Here is a 13,033-nt window from a genome sequence, read left to right on the forward strand (position 1 = left end):
ATGTGCAGGAGAGGAATAAGGTTAGGAGAGAGACAGAGCTAGAGTGTTGGAGGGGGTGGTAGTGCAGTTGCTTCTAACAAATGGTGGGATAGGCTTGCTAGACAAACGGAGGGCACGCCCGCAATATCAATAAGAGAGGAGATGGCTGCTTGTTGTCTATGCACGTGCGTGTGAGAGATGGGTCAGGAGGCATGCACGAATGATGAGGGGGATGATGTGGCTGTGGTAAGCAGACGTAACTACATAGGAAGATCAATCGCCCTTTGTTAGAGAAAGGAGAGACATAACTTGTGTGGTACATCGATCGATGAGGGGTAGTTAAAGTCGATCTAGGTATATGTTGGGAGATCGATCGGTTTACATGCATGTGTGTGTTAGAAGGAAATGAGGCACGAGGAGAAGGATAGATAGAGAGGGATGCATGTAGGAGGTGGTACGAGAGGCATACTATATCGAGGGGGAGGAGTGTGCGAGTACGAGAACGATGAAAAGAGTGGTGGGAGTGAGGCACGGACGGTGACAAGAGAAGAGAGGAAGCTTGTGTTTGTGCTAGGAACACCTGGCTAGAGAGGCATATCGATCGATGTGTGCCGTAAAGGAGCTGGGGGCCTACACACACCGTGGGTGAACGACCTAAACTGAAAAGATGAATTTGCGCGATGGAGCTAGAGAATGCTGAGGGAGGGTGAGAGGGATGCGGGCGTGTGCATGCACAAAGATAAGAGGGTTGTGTGGGTGTAAAAGACGAATAGAGATCATATATACTTCATTATAAAAAGCGAATTCAGATATTTGAAGAATTTATCATAGAGTTTCAAACCGACGCATGCGTGAATATATATAACGCTGATACACATGGTGTGGTTATGAACATGTTATGCTACATTTAATATATTTTATCTCTACTCTTATAAAAAAACAAAGTTGTTGATGATGGTTGAAGTTGGCAACAATCATGATTGTAGATTCTTATTGAAATAGAGAAATGAATTCAAATTTAGTTCGAATTGCAGCGGTAGTATAGACATTGGGAATGCACTCAAATGTTGGTATGATTAGGTTACATGCGTTATACAGCAAGAGAAAAAATTTAATCGGACATAACATGGATTCATACTCCCTCCTTCCATCTATATAGGGTGTAATGAGATTTTTAAGACCGCCTTTGACTATTAACAAGATTAATAGTACATGACATGCACAATGTGAAAATTATATCATTGAAAGAACCTTTCACAGACGAATTTAACGGTGTGCTTTGTGTAAGTTGCATGTCATATATCATTGCTCTAATATGTGGTCAAAGTTAGCATCGAAAAACGCATTAGGCCCTATATATATGGAAGGAGGGAGTAGCTTTGAATAGCATTTGTATAGTAAAACCGGGCAAGACTCTCTCTTTGTGTGGTGTGAATAGTTTTATTTTTTCGTTTTCTTTTTGGTTGAGGGAAGTGCGAATTGATTTGTTACGTACAAGTACAATATTACTACACGTTAGGCTTGTCCATAAAATTCAGCCCGTGTCTTGTTATATCCCAAAAATTCAGATATCGTGCTCCCAAAACTGGCGCATTCACAACCCGTGCCAAATCCCGAAATTACAACGCGCGCGAAAACTCCCTCCAGCTGCCAAATCCTGACACGTGAAATCCACCTTCTAACCCTGAGCGGGAAGGGCCGCTAGTTCAAATCGGTGGGGGGTACTTTTGTAACACAACCTACATTTTGGACAAGCGCGTCCCTAAGTCATGCTTCACCCCCTCCCATCTCCCCCATTTCGCCATTCGAAATCCCAGGCCACCATAACCTCTCCGGTCCAGCCGCGCAACCCCACCCTCCTCAGTCCGCCACGTCACCACTGCCCAGCCAGAGCCTCTTCCCCGACGACGTCATCCACCACAACAGCTCGACGTCCCTCGTCCACCTCCCTAGATAAGGATCCGTTGTCCATCTCACCGTCCCGCCGGTTCAGCCGCCCCGTCCTCCACCTCCAAGGAGCTGCTCCGACGATCGCCTCGTCTATCGTGGCTGATCCATCCCAGAGCGTCGCCTTAACCTGCTCCACCGGAATCGCAGCATCCTCACCGACTCGTCGGACGAAGCTGAGGCCTACTCAGCGCCACCAAAGAGGTTGTACACTCATCGCATCGCACCTTCTCCTTAACTCAACCTCCCAACGCCGATGGTGCTCGATCCCGCACACCCATGGAGCGGCTACCTTGAAGCCGGCGCCATGGGCAACATCTCCATGGCGGCTCTCCCCAGTGTGAGGCCCCTTCGGCGGCAGCGTCCATACCAGCCAGATCTGCTGCTGCTCCGGCTCTCCCTCGCTCGCTCGTGCTGCTACTGCTCTGGCTCTCGCTCGATTGCTCGCTTGCCCAGTTGAGCTGCTGCTCTCCCCCTCCCTCGTGCTGCTGCTTTGCTCTGATTAAGCCACACTTCAGTCGACTGAATTGACTTTTGGTTCATTCGATTTTCAGAGGTTGGGGGGCTCGCCGGAGTTAAGGAAGAACCACCCGTAGCGGGGACGGGGGCTCGCCGGAGAGGTACCCCACTATCTATCTTAGGTTCAGGGTGGGGGCGGGGGGCCTAGAGGGCTGGGCGGGGCGGCGGTGGCGAGTTGTTTCGGGGGGGCGAGGCGGCGCTGGGGCCGGCGGTTCGGTCGGTGGTCGCTGGCGGCTCCGGGTGGTGCAGTTTGAAGATGAACTGCAGGCCCTCCCTAAACTACATGTCAAGTGCCTCTCTGCTACCATTGCGTTCAGTTTCGACAGTAGCATTCAGATTCCACAGTAAATTTCAGTTTCAACAGTTCATTTCTGAGTCAACAGTTTTTACCTTATCTGTTGTAGTCCGGTGGTTTTTGGTGATGTTAATTTTACATCCATTTTACATCATACATTGGAGATTCTATTAGAATCCCACTTGAGATTGACGATGTATGTCTTGTGCTGCTTCGGCCTTGACGTCTTACAGCTCACCGGAGCTGCTCCAACGACAGAACGATCCATCACAATAGAGCAGTGCCCTGGACGCCATCTATAGATTCCTCAGATCTTCCTCCACACCTCTGACAGCCACCTCTACCTCAACTGCTTCAGCGATCAACCCAATGATGCTGAGGTCGACACGGCTACGGCAAAGAGGTTGTACACTTGTTGCACCACTTATTTCTATACATTCACGTCGATCCATTAGGGCTATTTTGGTTCAACGGAAAAACGTCGATCCGCTGGTTGTTACCATCACTCTAAATTTCTGCATGCTCTCCTTACATAATCTCACCATATTTTTTTCGTATGCATGTCAGATATTGTACACAGTCATGCTGAACATGTAGAGAAAAAGAGAAGAGTTTATCGCGGCAATACAATGTCATGCAGAAATCGCTCCATGGTGGGTACAATGGCAAACCCTCCCCACCCCTCTCCAGATTGTAATCCAGAGGAAGATATCTGTTCTGAGGCGGATTCAGATGCCGCTGACCACTTCTATTTACCCCCAAAGTGTTTGTTCTACCTTGGCATGATGATGTTAGTCATATCATGCAAATGTTGCCTTGCAGTGCCTACTTTTGACATCATATATGTCATCTGCTTAGTTTAGACATGTTTTTGTAATGCCACCTGTTTAGTTTCTATATCATAAATGGGAATTATGCAGTCGCATGTCTTTAAGCCAGCCATAATATGTGTGAAATGTGCAATCACTAGTAGAAAAAGGGTCAAACGTGAAGCACATTAGTGCCGGTTTGTATTTGAGCCGGTACTAATGGTACCATTAGTGCCGGTTCGAACGGATTTGCATTACTGCCAGTTCGTGTTGAACCTTTAGTATCGGTTCGTGGCACGAACCGGTACTAAAGGGGTGGTGGCAGGCTGGCGTCAGGCCGGGACCCCACGATCACCTTTAGTACCGCTGAAACAACCAGTTTTCCGTTTCGACAATTTTTTAAAATCACAAAATTCCAAAGGGAAAATAGAGTTTTTGGGCGTTTTAGACGTTTTTTGGACGTTTTTAGCGTTTAGTGCTAGGGTTTAGATTTCAGCGTTTAGGGTTAGGTTTTATGGTCTAAACCCTTAGTTTTTACTGTTTAGCATAGATTTTCCGACGTTTTAAGTCCCGGGTTTAGGGTTTAGGACAATTTTTGAAATGACAAATTGTAAAAGGAAAAAAAGATATGCTCTAATTTATGTTTTTTTGAATTTTGGTTAAATCTTGTCAAACCGGTCAAACAACTGATTCAATAAATATAGAGTGTTACTAAATAATTACGCAATAATATTAGTGTTACTAAATAAGTATCTCAGTTTTTTTGAATTTTGTTCAAATCTGGTCAAACTATGGTCAAACTGTGGTCAAACTATGGTCAAACTACTTATTCAAGAAATATTAGTGTTACTACATAATTATTCAAAAATATTAGTGTTACTAAATAATTCAAGATATATTAGCGTTACTAAATAATTACTGCTTTTTTAGAATAATAGTTTCAAACTCAAACGGTGAAATGTGTGACTTCATGCTCAAGCTAAACTCCCGAGGGTTAATAGGATTGACATCTTACTATTGTCAGGAAAACAACAAGTGCAGACTCGGAAACGAAGGAGAATAGAACCTGAAAGTTAAGCATGCTCGGGCTGGAGTAGTGAGAGGGATGGGTGACCGGTCGGGAAGTTAGATGATTTGGAATGAGTGATCCACACTTGAGCAGTTAAGAGAGGTGATTAGAGACTAAATCATCAAATAATTCAGAAAAATTAAAAATCAAAAAAAATCAAAAAAAAATTCCAAAATTTTCAAAAAAAATTCAAAAAAAAACCTTTAGTACCGGTTGGTAACACCAACTGGTACTAAAGGTCCCCCGTACCAGGGCGCGAGCTCACGCCACGTGGTGGCACTTTAGCGCCGGTTCGTGCCGAACCGGTACTAAAGGGGGGGCCTTTAGTGCCGAAACGTTAGTGCCGGTTCCATAACCGGCACTAAAGGCCCTTACAAACCAGTACTAATGGTCCGTTTTCTACTAGTGAATGCCATCCTGTTTATCCAAGCATCATATATTTGAATGATATCTTGCCCATCCTTTTCTTCATTACATTTCCATTTGTCGACAATGTTTGTACATTAAACTACTCTTCCCGTGAATCAGCCATTTGGGTGGGAGATGGAAAAATCTGGAGTGAAAACAAGGCGTTTAGAGCAGACAGTGCTACCTATCGAAGTAGATCTCTTGTTGGGTCCCGATAGCTCCTCAGAGATGGATTCAGAGACAGATGACCAGTCTTATTCCCCCACTGAGGTGTATGCTCTAACTTGGCACGGTTATACTGCTCATACACTAGTGCAGAACCGGGCAATAGCACCGGTTCGTATGTCCCTTTAGTGTCGGTTTGGTAACCGGCGCTAAAATGTAGGCACTAAAGCCCCCCCCCCCTTAGTACCGGTTCAGCAAGAACCGGTGCTAATGGGCAACCACGTGGCACGAGCCAGCTTCGGGGGCAGGGAGCCCTTTAGTACCGGTTGGTGTCACCAACTGGTATTAAAATGTTGGGGTTTTTTGGGTTTATGATTTCTTTTTCATTTAATTTTGTGTTTTCCATTTAATTCTTTTTCGTTTGCTGGTATTTTATGATACTACATATTGTACACGTTATGCATATATATAAATATAATTTCTAGTACAACTGATCATAATATATATATATATATCATCGAATGTCTCACAACCACCATTAATTAATTCACACATATATACACACATGTATATATATATATATATATATATATATATATATATATATATATACAATTTCTCCTAATTGGTGCCTTTGGGATCTATGACCTGGTCGAGAAAAAATCCCGCTATTTCCTCTTGAATTGGTTCTACGTGGTCCTGTGCTAGGAGCTTGTCCCGCACCTCTTCGAACTGTTAAGAAGGAGATCAATATGCATGTGTATTAGTTGTGTCACTAGATATCAATAATGGTGTAAAAATTGTGAATAGTGTTCTAACAATCGATATCGTACCCACTCCTGTTTTTGAGATTTTCTCCTTTCGGACGCCATCATGTGAATGTTCTCGCAAACGTAGTATGCACATAGATCATTCCCCAGCGCCTGCTTCAGGGCCTTTATGAGAATGGAATTCTGATCAGATAATAATTAATCAAGCATGATAATTAAAGAGATGGCAGCTAGCTAGTACTACTTAATTACTTACCTTGGGTCAATACCATTTCAGACATTGTTTCCATGGGCCTGGAGTGACTCTGATGAACTTTGCCCAAGCCCTGCCCGCCGACAAAGAAAATGAATAAATGGGTTATTAAATAGTTGTTATCAGGAAATGACGAACTAATTAAATAGGCCGAGATATAGTTAATAATGATTGAAATTACCTGTTGACTATCCCCTTCACGATGCTGTAGTCACTTGCTTTCTTAAGTAGCGAGTCTAGTACTTCAACTGTTCCTTCATCAACTTTAATGATTAACAAGATCCAGTGAAATCTGCATGCACACACGTTTGCATGTCTTAATTAAGCGGGCATATATATGTAAGCAAAAACATGTAGCTATAGCTAGTAGGGAAAAACAGAATTTGTAGTACAAGACAGTGTGACTCACTGGAAGTTGTAAGGAAGTTGTATATCTTCATTGTATTTCAGTTCCATGAAGAACTGTAGCATGCTTTCCTCTACACATTTTGCGTGATATGGATCTATTTTCCATGTGTATTCATTAATGGTATTTGGGTCTACGAACCCAATGCCATAGCATCCACCTTTTTTCATTTCATAAATCTTCATCCTGCATAATACCACAGAAAATAATATAGTGAGGATAATTATAGGTAATGGTTGATCAAAATGATCAGCTAGCTTGAGACTTAAATTACAGAAAGAAATCACTTACAGACAATAGCAACTGACGATAGATTTGTCGAGTGCGTCTTTATTGTATAGCTGAAAAAGTTCTAAATACTCAACGGTCACAGCTTTCTTATGGTAGTAATGCTCCTCGTTGACATTCACCATGAGGGACTCTCGATTGGAAATCTTGGTAATGTCCATGTACCATTGATGCAATGCATACATTCTCGTTGGGAGCTTATTGACCTCCACTAGCTCGACCAAAGGTTGGCCCCGGGTATATTTCCGTTTTATTTCCTCCTCTCTAGTCGGAGACATGGGCTCGATATCGAGGAGTTATCCAACAGTGATCCCGATCGATTCAGCCTGCGCAATATGCTCCTTGGTCATTACCACATTGGCCAGCCCGGGAACGTTAACGGTTTGCCCACAATAATATTGGGCGCGCCTACTCTCATGTGTTGTTGGCACAACAAGCGGGGGGATTGATTGAGCCGCCTGTTCTCCCAACTTGGGAACGATTTTACCGCATTTTTTGCCAGCTGATTTGCTCTAGCTCGAGCTCGCCTCTTTCTGTAGACGTGCTCGATTTAACTTCCTGAGGTGGCGCTCATAGTCTGTGTCAACAGGCTTGGGAGCTGGTGGTCTAGCCATACGAATGAAGTGGTCAATCTTTTCCATAGGCACTTTCTCCCTTGGTGGCGGTGGCGGTTTCGGTGCAAAATGGGCTTCCACCTCGGCCTTCGATATGGCTATGTTTTCCTCCTCGGACTTGTCGTAAGGCATCTGCGGAAGAGGCGCGAGGCTTGGACCATATTGAAATCGCTTGCCTCCACCTGTACCTGCAGTACTACCTCGACTTGTACCGCTACGCACCATAGCTGAGGCGGCTCTCTTCCGTGATTGCTGAGGCGGCGAAGACGGCTGACATGGCTGAGTTGGAGGAGGAGGAGTGGCCTGAAGCTGTGCCGGACTTGGAGGAGGAGTGGCCTGAAGCTATGCCGGACTTGGAGGAGGAGTGGCCTGACGCTTTGCCGGACTTGGAGGAGGAGTGGCCTGAAGCTGTGCCGAACTTGGAGGAGGAGTGGCCTGACGTGATGGTGGACTTGGAGGAGCGGGAGTCTGCTGACTCGGTGGCGGACTGCGACGAGGAGTCGGATGACGCGGTGTCGATGGCCTTCGAAAGATGATGCAATCCTTTCTCCATAGGATGATACGATGGTTGGCCTCTCCTAGTGTGTGCTCATCGTCACCTCCAGGAATGTCAAGCTCTAGCCCCATATATTGGTCCACCACCTCATCAACCAAGACACGAGCATAGCCCGCTGGAATCAGGTTGCAATGGAAGGTTACCTCGGGGGGATTTGTAAAAGCAAGGGCGTCCGCCACCTTCATGGATATGTTCTTCATTTTGAAGTGTAGCTGGCAGTTAGTGTTCTCCATGATGTCATCCACTGGGTAGCTATCCAGCAATGCGTCGCCCGGGGCAGAACCCGCGCTGCTTCTCGGCATGGATGGGACGCTGCTATCCATTGGTGGATCATCCACTAGCTCCTGAGACCCCCTTTGTTGGCTAAGTGAGTCGATCTGCTCCTGCTGCCGCTGGAATTTGATTGCCAAGTCCGCGTGTGCTGATTCTAGGCCTTGAAGGCGTTCATAGTCTAGCTTCCTCTGCTCCTCCTCCATGTTCCTCTTCTTATCCTCCGCAATCTTCTTTCTCGCACGGGTTCTGTAGTCGGCGTTCCAGTCCGAAAACCCCTCATACCACGGAATAACACCCATGCCTCGTGTTCTTCCCGGGTGTTCAAGATTTCCCAGGGCACGTGTAAGCTCGCCGTTCTCTCTGTTGGGCTCGAACAATCCAGATCGAGCCTCTTCTATTGCAACAAGTAGCTTATCTTCGGCTCTGTCCAGACATGCCTTCTTGGAAACTTTGCCTGTCTTCGGGTCCAACTCCCCCCCATGCGCATAGAACCAAGCCCTGCACCTGGGGGGCCAGCTCAATGTTTCTGGAGTGACACCTGCATCCAGCATCTCTTTTTTGCGGCATTCCCACCGCATAGCCACCTGGCCCCAGCTTATGGAACTTATCCTTTTTTGCAGCATTGGCCTTGTTTATTCTTGACCGTTCCTTAGATAATTCCGAATCCTTGAATTTCACGAAATCATCCCAATGAGCACTTTGTTCTCTAGTGTTCCCTCGAATGCTGGAGTCTTCCTTCCTCCGTTGATGTACTTGGCCCATTCACAAATCTTGTGGTTCTTGAATGCAACCACCATCTTCCTAAGAGCAGCGTCCTTGACTTTCTCCACATCTGCTTTTGTGAAATGATCTGGTAGGGTGAAATGTTCCATGAGCGTTTCCCAAAGCAACTATTTTTGTCTGTCGTCGACAAAAGTAACTCCTGGACGTGGCTTTGATGGCTCTCTCCATTCTTGAAGGGAGATCGGGAGTTGGTCCTTCACAAGAACTCTGCACTGACGAACGAACTTGTCCGCAATCTTCTTAGGTGCGAATGGTTCGCCATTAGGTCTGATTGCCTCGATATTGTACTTTACGCCCTCCTTCAACTTTTTGTTCGGGCCTTGTTTCGTCCTGTTGCCTGAAGATTTGCTCGATCCGGATGGCTGAAAGAAGAAAGATCGATTCGTTAATATATCTTCAAGTCATTTAATACATGTGATGATCACCAGATGCCTGCTTATATAAATATACATACCTCGCCAGTCTTTGTTGTTTCAAGATCAACATTTTCTTCGTCATGTTCATAGTTCATGACTTCATCAATTCGGTCGTCGCGATCGAATATCATATCACCCTCCCCGGTGTTGTTTAGATATTCGGAGCCGTCATAATCTTCTTCATTCTGATCATCATCTGGCCCACGAGGATTGCGTATGATATTGAACAGGGCCTCTTCTCCCTCTCTGCCGGTATTGTCCGCCATAGGTTTTGTTTAACTAATCCAATAGAAATATATTCAAATTACAATGCATGGATGCAATCAATTAATAAGGAAAAACTGAATCAATCATAGTAAATAATAAGCATCATCGAATATAATCTCCAATATGTCGTCTCGAATAATAGATATAATCTTGAATACATCGTCTCAAATAATAGATATAATCTCGAATACATCGTCTCGAACAATAGATATAATCTCGAATACATCGTCTCGAATAATATATAATCTCGAATACATCGTCTCGAATATTATATATATCGAGTACATCACTGGCTAGGTAGCTAATGAAGATCGAATACTACAGAAGAATCTAGGACACTCGCGGTTCCTGCGGCGCGGGCGGTGGACACCCAAAGACAAGGAACCCTCACAAGATCATAGCTGAAGTGAGATCCCTGAAGAAACTGCCAGGTATTGGAGAACCTGCCGCCCTCTAATGCAACCATGTAGCGATGGACGTGCTCGTCCTCCTCCCTGACACGGCGATGTACCACCTCCGGCGGGGCCGGCTCCCTCCGCACCGAAACTGGCCCATGCGAACGCCACCGAACGAGATCAGGGTCGACGACGGGACCCGGGGTCGGGTTCCTCATCAAGCGGCACGCCCCTCCAGGCAGCACCTCCCAGTGCTAGCCTGGCAGAGCCCAGTCCCGGACATGGGTCAGCCGGACGTCGTCGCGGACGGGTCGACGGCGAGGATGCGGGCTGGGCATCGTCAAGAACAAATACTAGCTATATGTCCGCAAAAAGTAACATTTTTTTAATGATTGGATTTTGATAACTAAAATTTCTAACATTTCTATATAACTAGCATTCCTAGAACATTTCTAACAATGCTATATAACTAACATTTCTATAACATTTCTAATATTTCTATAACTAAAAAACAGAAAAAAAAATTATAACATTTCTATATATATAACTAACATTTGTATAACATTTCTAATATTTCTATAACTGAAAAAAGAAAAATTTCTAACTTTTTTATAACTATTTCTATAACTAAAAAACAGAAAAATTTCTAACAATTCTAACATTTCTATAACATTTCTAACAATGCTATATAACTAACTATTTCTATAACTGAAAAAAGAAAAATTTCTAACAATGCTATATGTGTGTGTGTGTGCACGCTCACCGGCGAGGCGAGAGGCGACGGGGGGCATGACCCTGATGTGTGCTGTCTTTTCCGTGCATACGTTGCTGGTCCTCCCGTGCCTCAGGTGTATCTTTTGTCTTCCCATACACGCCCAAGAAGCCAAGCAGGGTCACACAAACATTCTTCGTCACGTGCATCACGTCGATTGCGGAGCGGACCTCTAGGTCTTTCCAATAGGGCAGGTCCCAAAATATAGATTTCTTGTTCCACATGGGTGCACGTACGTCAGTGTCATTCGGACAAGGTTGTCCACTAGGACCCTTTCCAAAGACCACCTTCAAATCCTTGACCATATCATGTACATCAGCACCAGTACGGTGGCGAGGCTTCGTCCGGTGATCTGCCTCACTGGAGAAATGCTTGCCTTTCTTTCTTACGGGATGCCTGCTCGGAAGAAATCGACGATGTCCTAGGTACACATTCTTCTTACAATTAGCCAAATATATACTGTCGGTATCGTCCAAACAGTGCGTGCATGCGCGGTATCCCTTGTTTAACTATCCTGAAAGGTTACTGAGAGCAGGCCAATCATTTATGGTCACGAACAGCAACTCCTTTAGGTCAAATTCTTCCCCCATGTGCTCATCCCACGCACGTACACCTGTTCCATTCCACAGTTGTAAGAGTTCTTCAACTAATGGCCTTAGGTACACATCAATGTCGTTGCCGGGTTGCTTAGGGCCTTGGATGAGCACTGGCATCATAATGAACTTCCTCTTCATGCACAACCAAGGAGGAAGGTTATACAAACATAGAGTCACAGGCGCGGTGCTATGGTTGATCCTCTGCTCCCCAAAAGGATTAATGCCATCTGTGCTTAGACCAACCCATAAGTTCCTTGCGTCATCTGCAAACTCCTTCCCATACTTTCTTTCGATTTTTCTCCACTTCGACCCGTCAGTGGGTACTCTCAACTTTCCGTCTTTCTTACGGTATTCTCTGTGCCATCGCATCGCCTTGGCATGCTCTTTGTTTTGGAACAAATGTTTCAACTGTGGTATTATAGGAGCATACCACATCACCTTGGCAGGAATCTTCTTCCTGGGGCGCTCGCCCTCGACATCACCAGGATCATCGCGGCTGATCTTATAGTGCAATGCACCACATACAGGGCAAGCGTTCAAATCCTCATACTCACGGTGGTAGAGGATGCAATAATTAGGGCATGCGTGTATCTTCTGCACCTCTAACCCTAGAGGGCATACAACCTTCTTTGCTTGGTACGTACTCTTGGGAAATTCGTTGTCCTTTGGAAGCATATCCTTTATCATTACCGGCAACTTTCCAAATCCCTTGTCAGATACACCATTCTCTGCCTTCCATTGCAGCAATTCCAGTGTGGTGCCCAGCTTTTTCTTGTCACCTTCGCAATTCGGGTACAACAATTTTTTGTGATCCTCTAACATGCACTGCAACTTCTTCTTCTCCAAATCACTTGCGTAGTTTCTCTTTGCATCGGCAATGGCCCGAACTAGATCATCAATGGGCTCATCCGATGCCTCTGCTTCAGCTTCTTCCCGCATTGCCGGCTTAGCTTCTTCCCGCATTACCGGCTCAGCTTCTTCCCTCATTGTTGTATCATCGTATTCAGGGAACCCATGGCCAGGATAGCTGTCGTCGTCCTCTTCTTCTTCATTTTCTTCCATCATAACCCCTCTTTCTCCATGCTTGGTCCAAACATTATAGTGGGGCATGAAACCGGACTCAAACAGGTGGACGTGAATGGTTCTTGACGTAGAGTAATTGCGACCATTCTTACAGCCAGCACATGGACAATGCATAAAACCATCTGCTCTCTTGTTTGCCTCAACCGCAAGCAGAAAAGTACGCACACCATTAATGAACTCGGGAGAGCATCGGTCATCGTAGATCCATTGCTGGCTCATCTTCAATACACAGCACCGAAAACATCAAATTAATACAATACATAAAGTTCATACATAAAGAGCATACAACACTTCAATGCAACAAACAAATAACTCTCTAGCTAAAGAATTTAAATGCACCAACAAATGCGATCAAGATCGCAACTAAGGT

This window comes from Triticum aestivum, chromosome 3A (genome assembly GCF_018294505.1).
Source record: "Triticum aestivum cultivar Chinese Spring chromosome 3A, IWGSC CS RefSeq v2.1, whole genome shotgun sequence".
In the NCBI taxonomy this organism is placed as follows: domain Eukaryota; kingdom Viridiplantae; phylum Streptophyta; class Magnoliopsida; order Poales; family Poaceae; genus Triticum; species Triticum aestivum.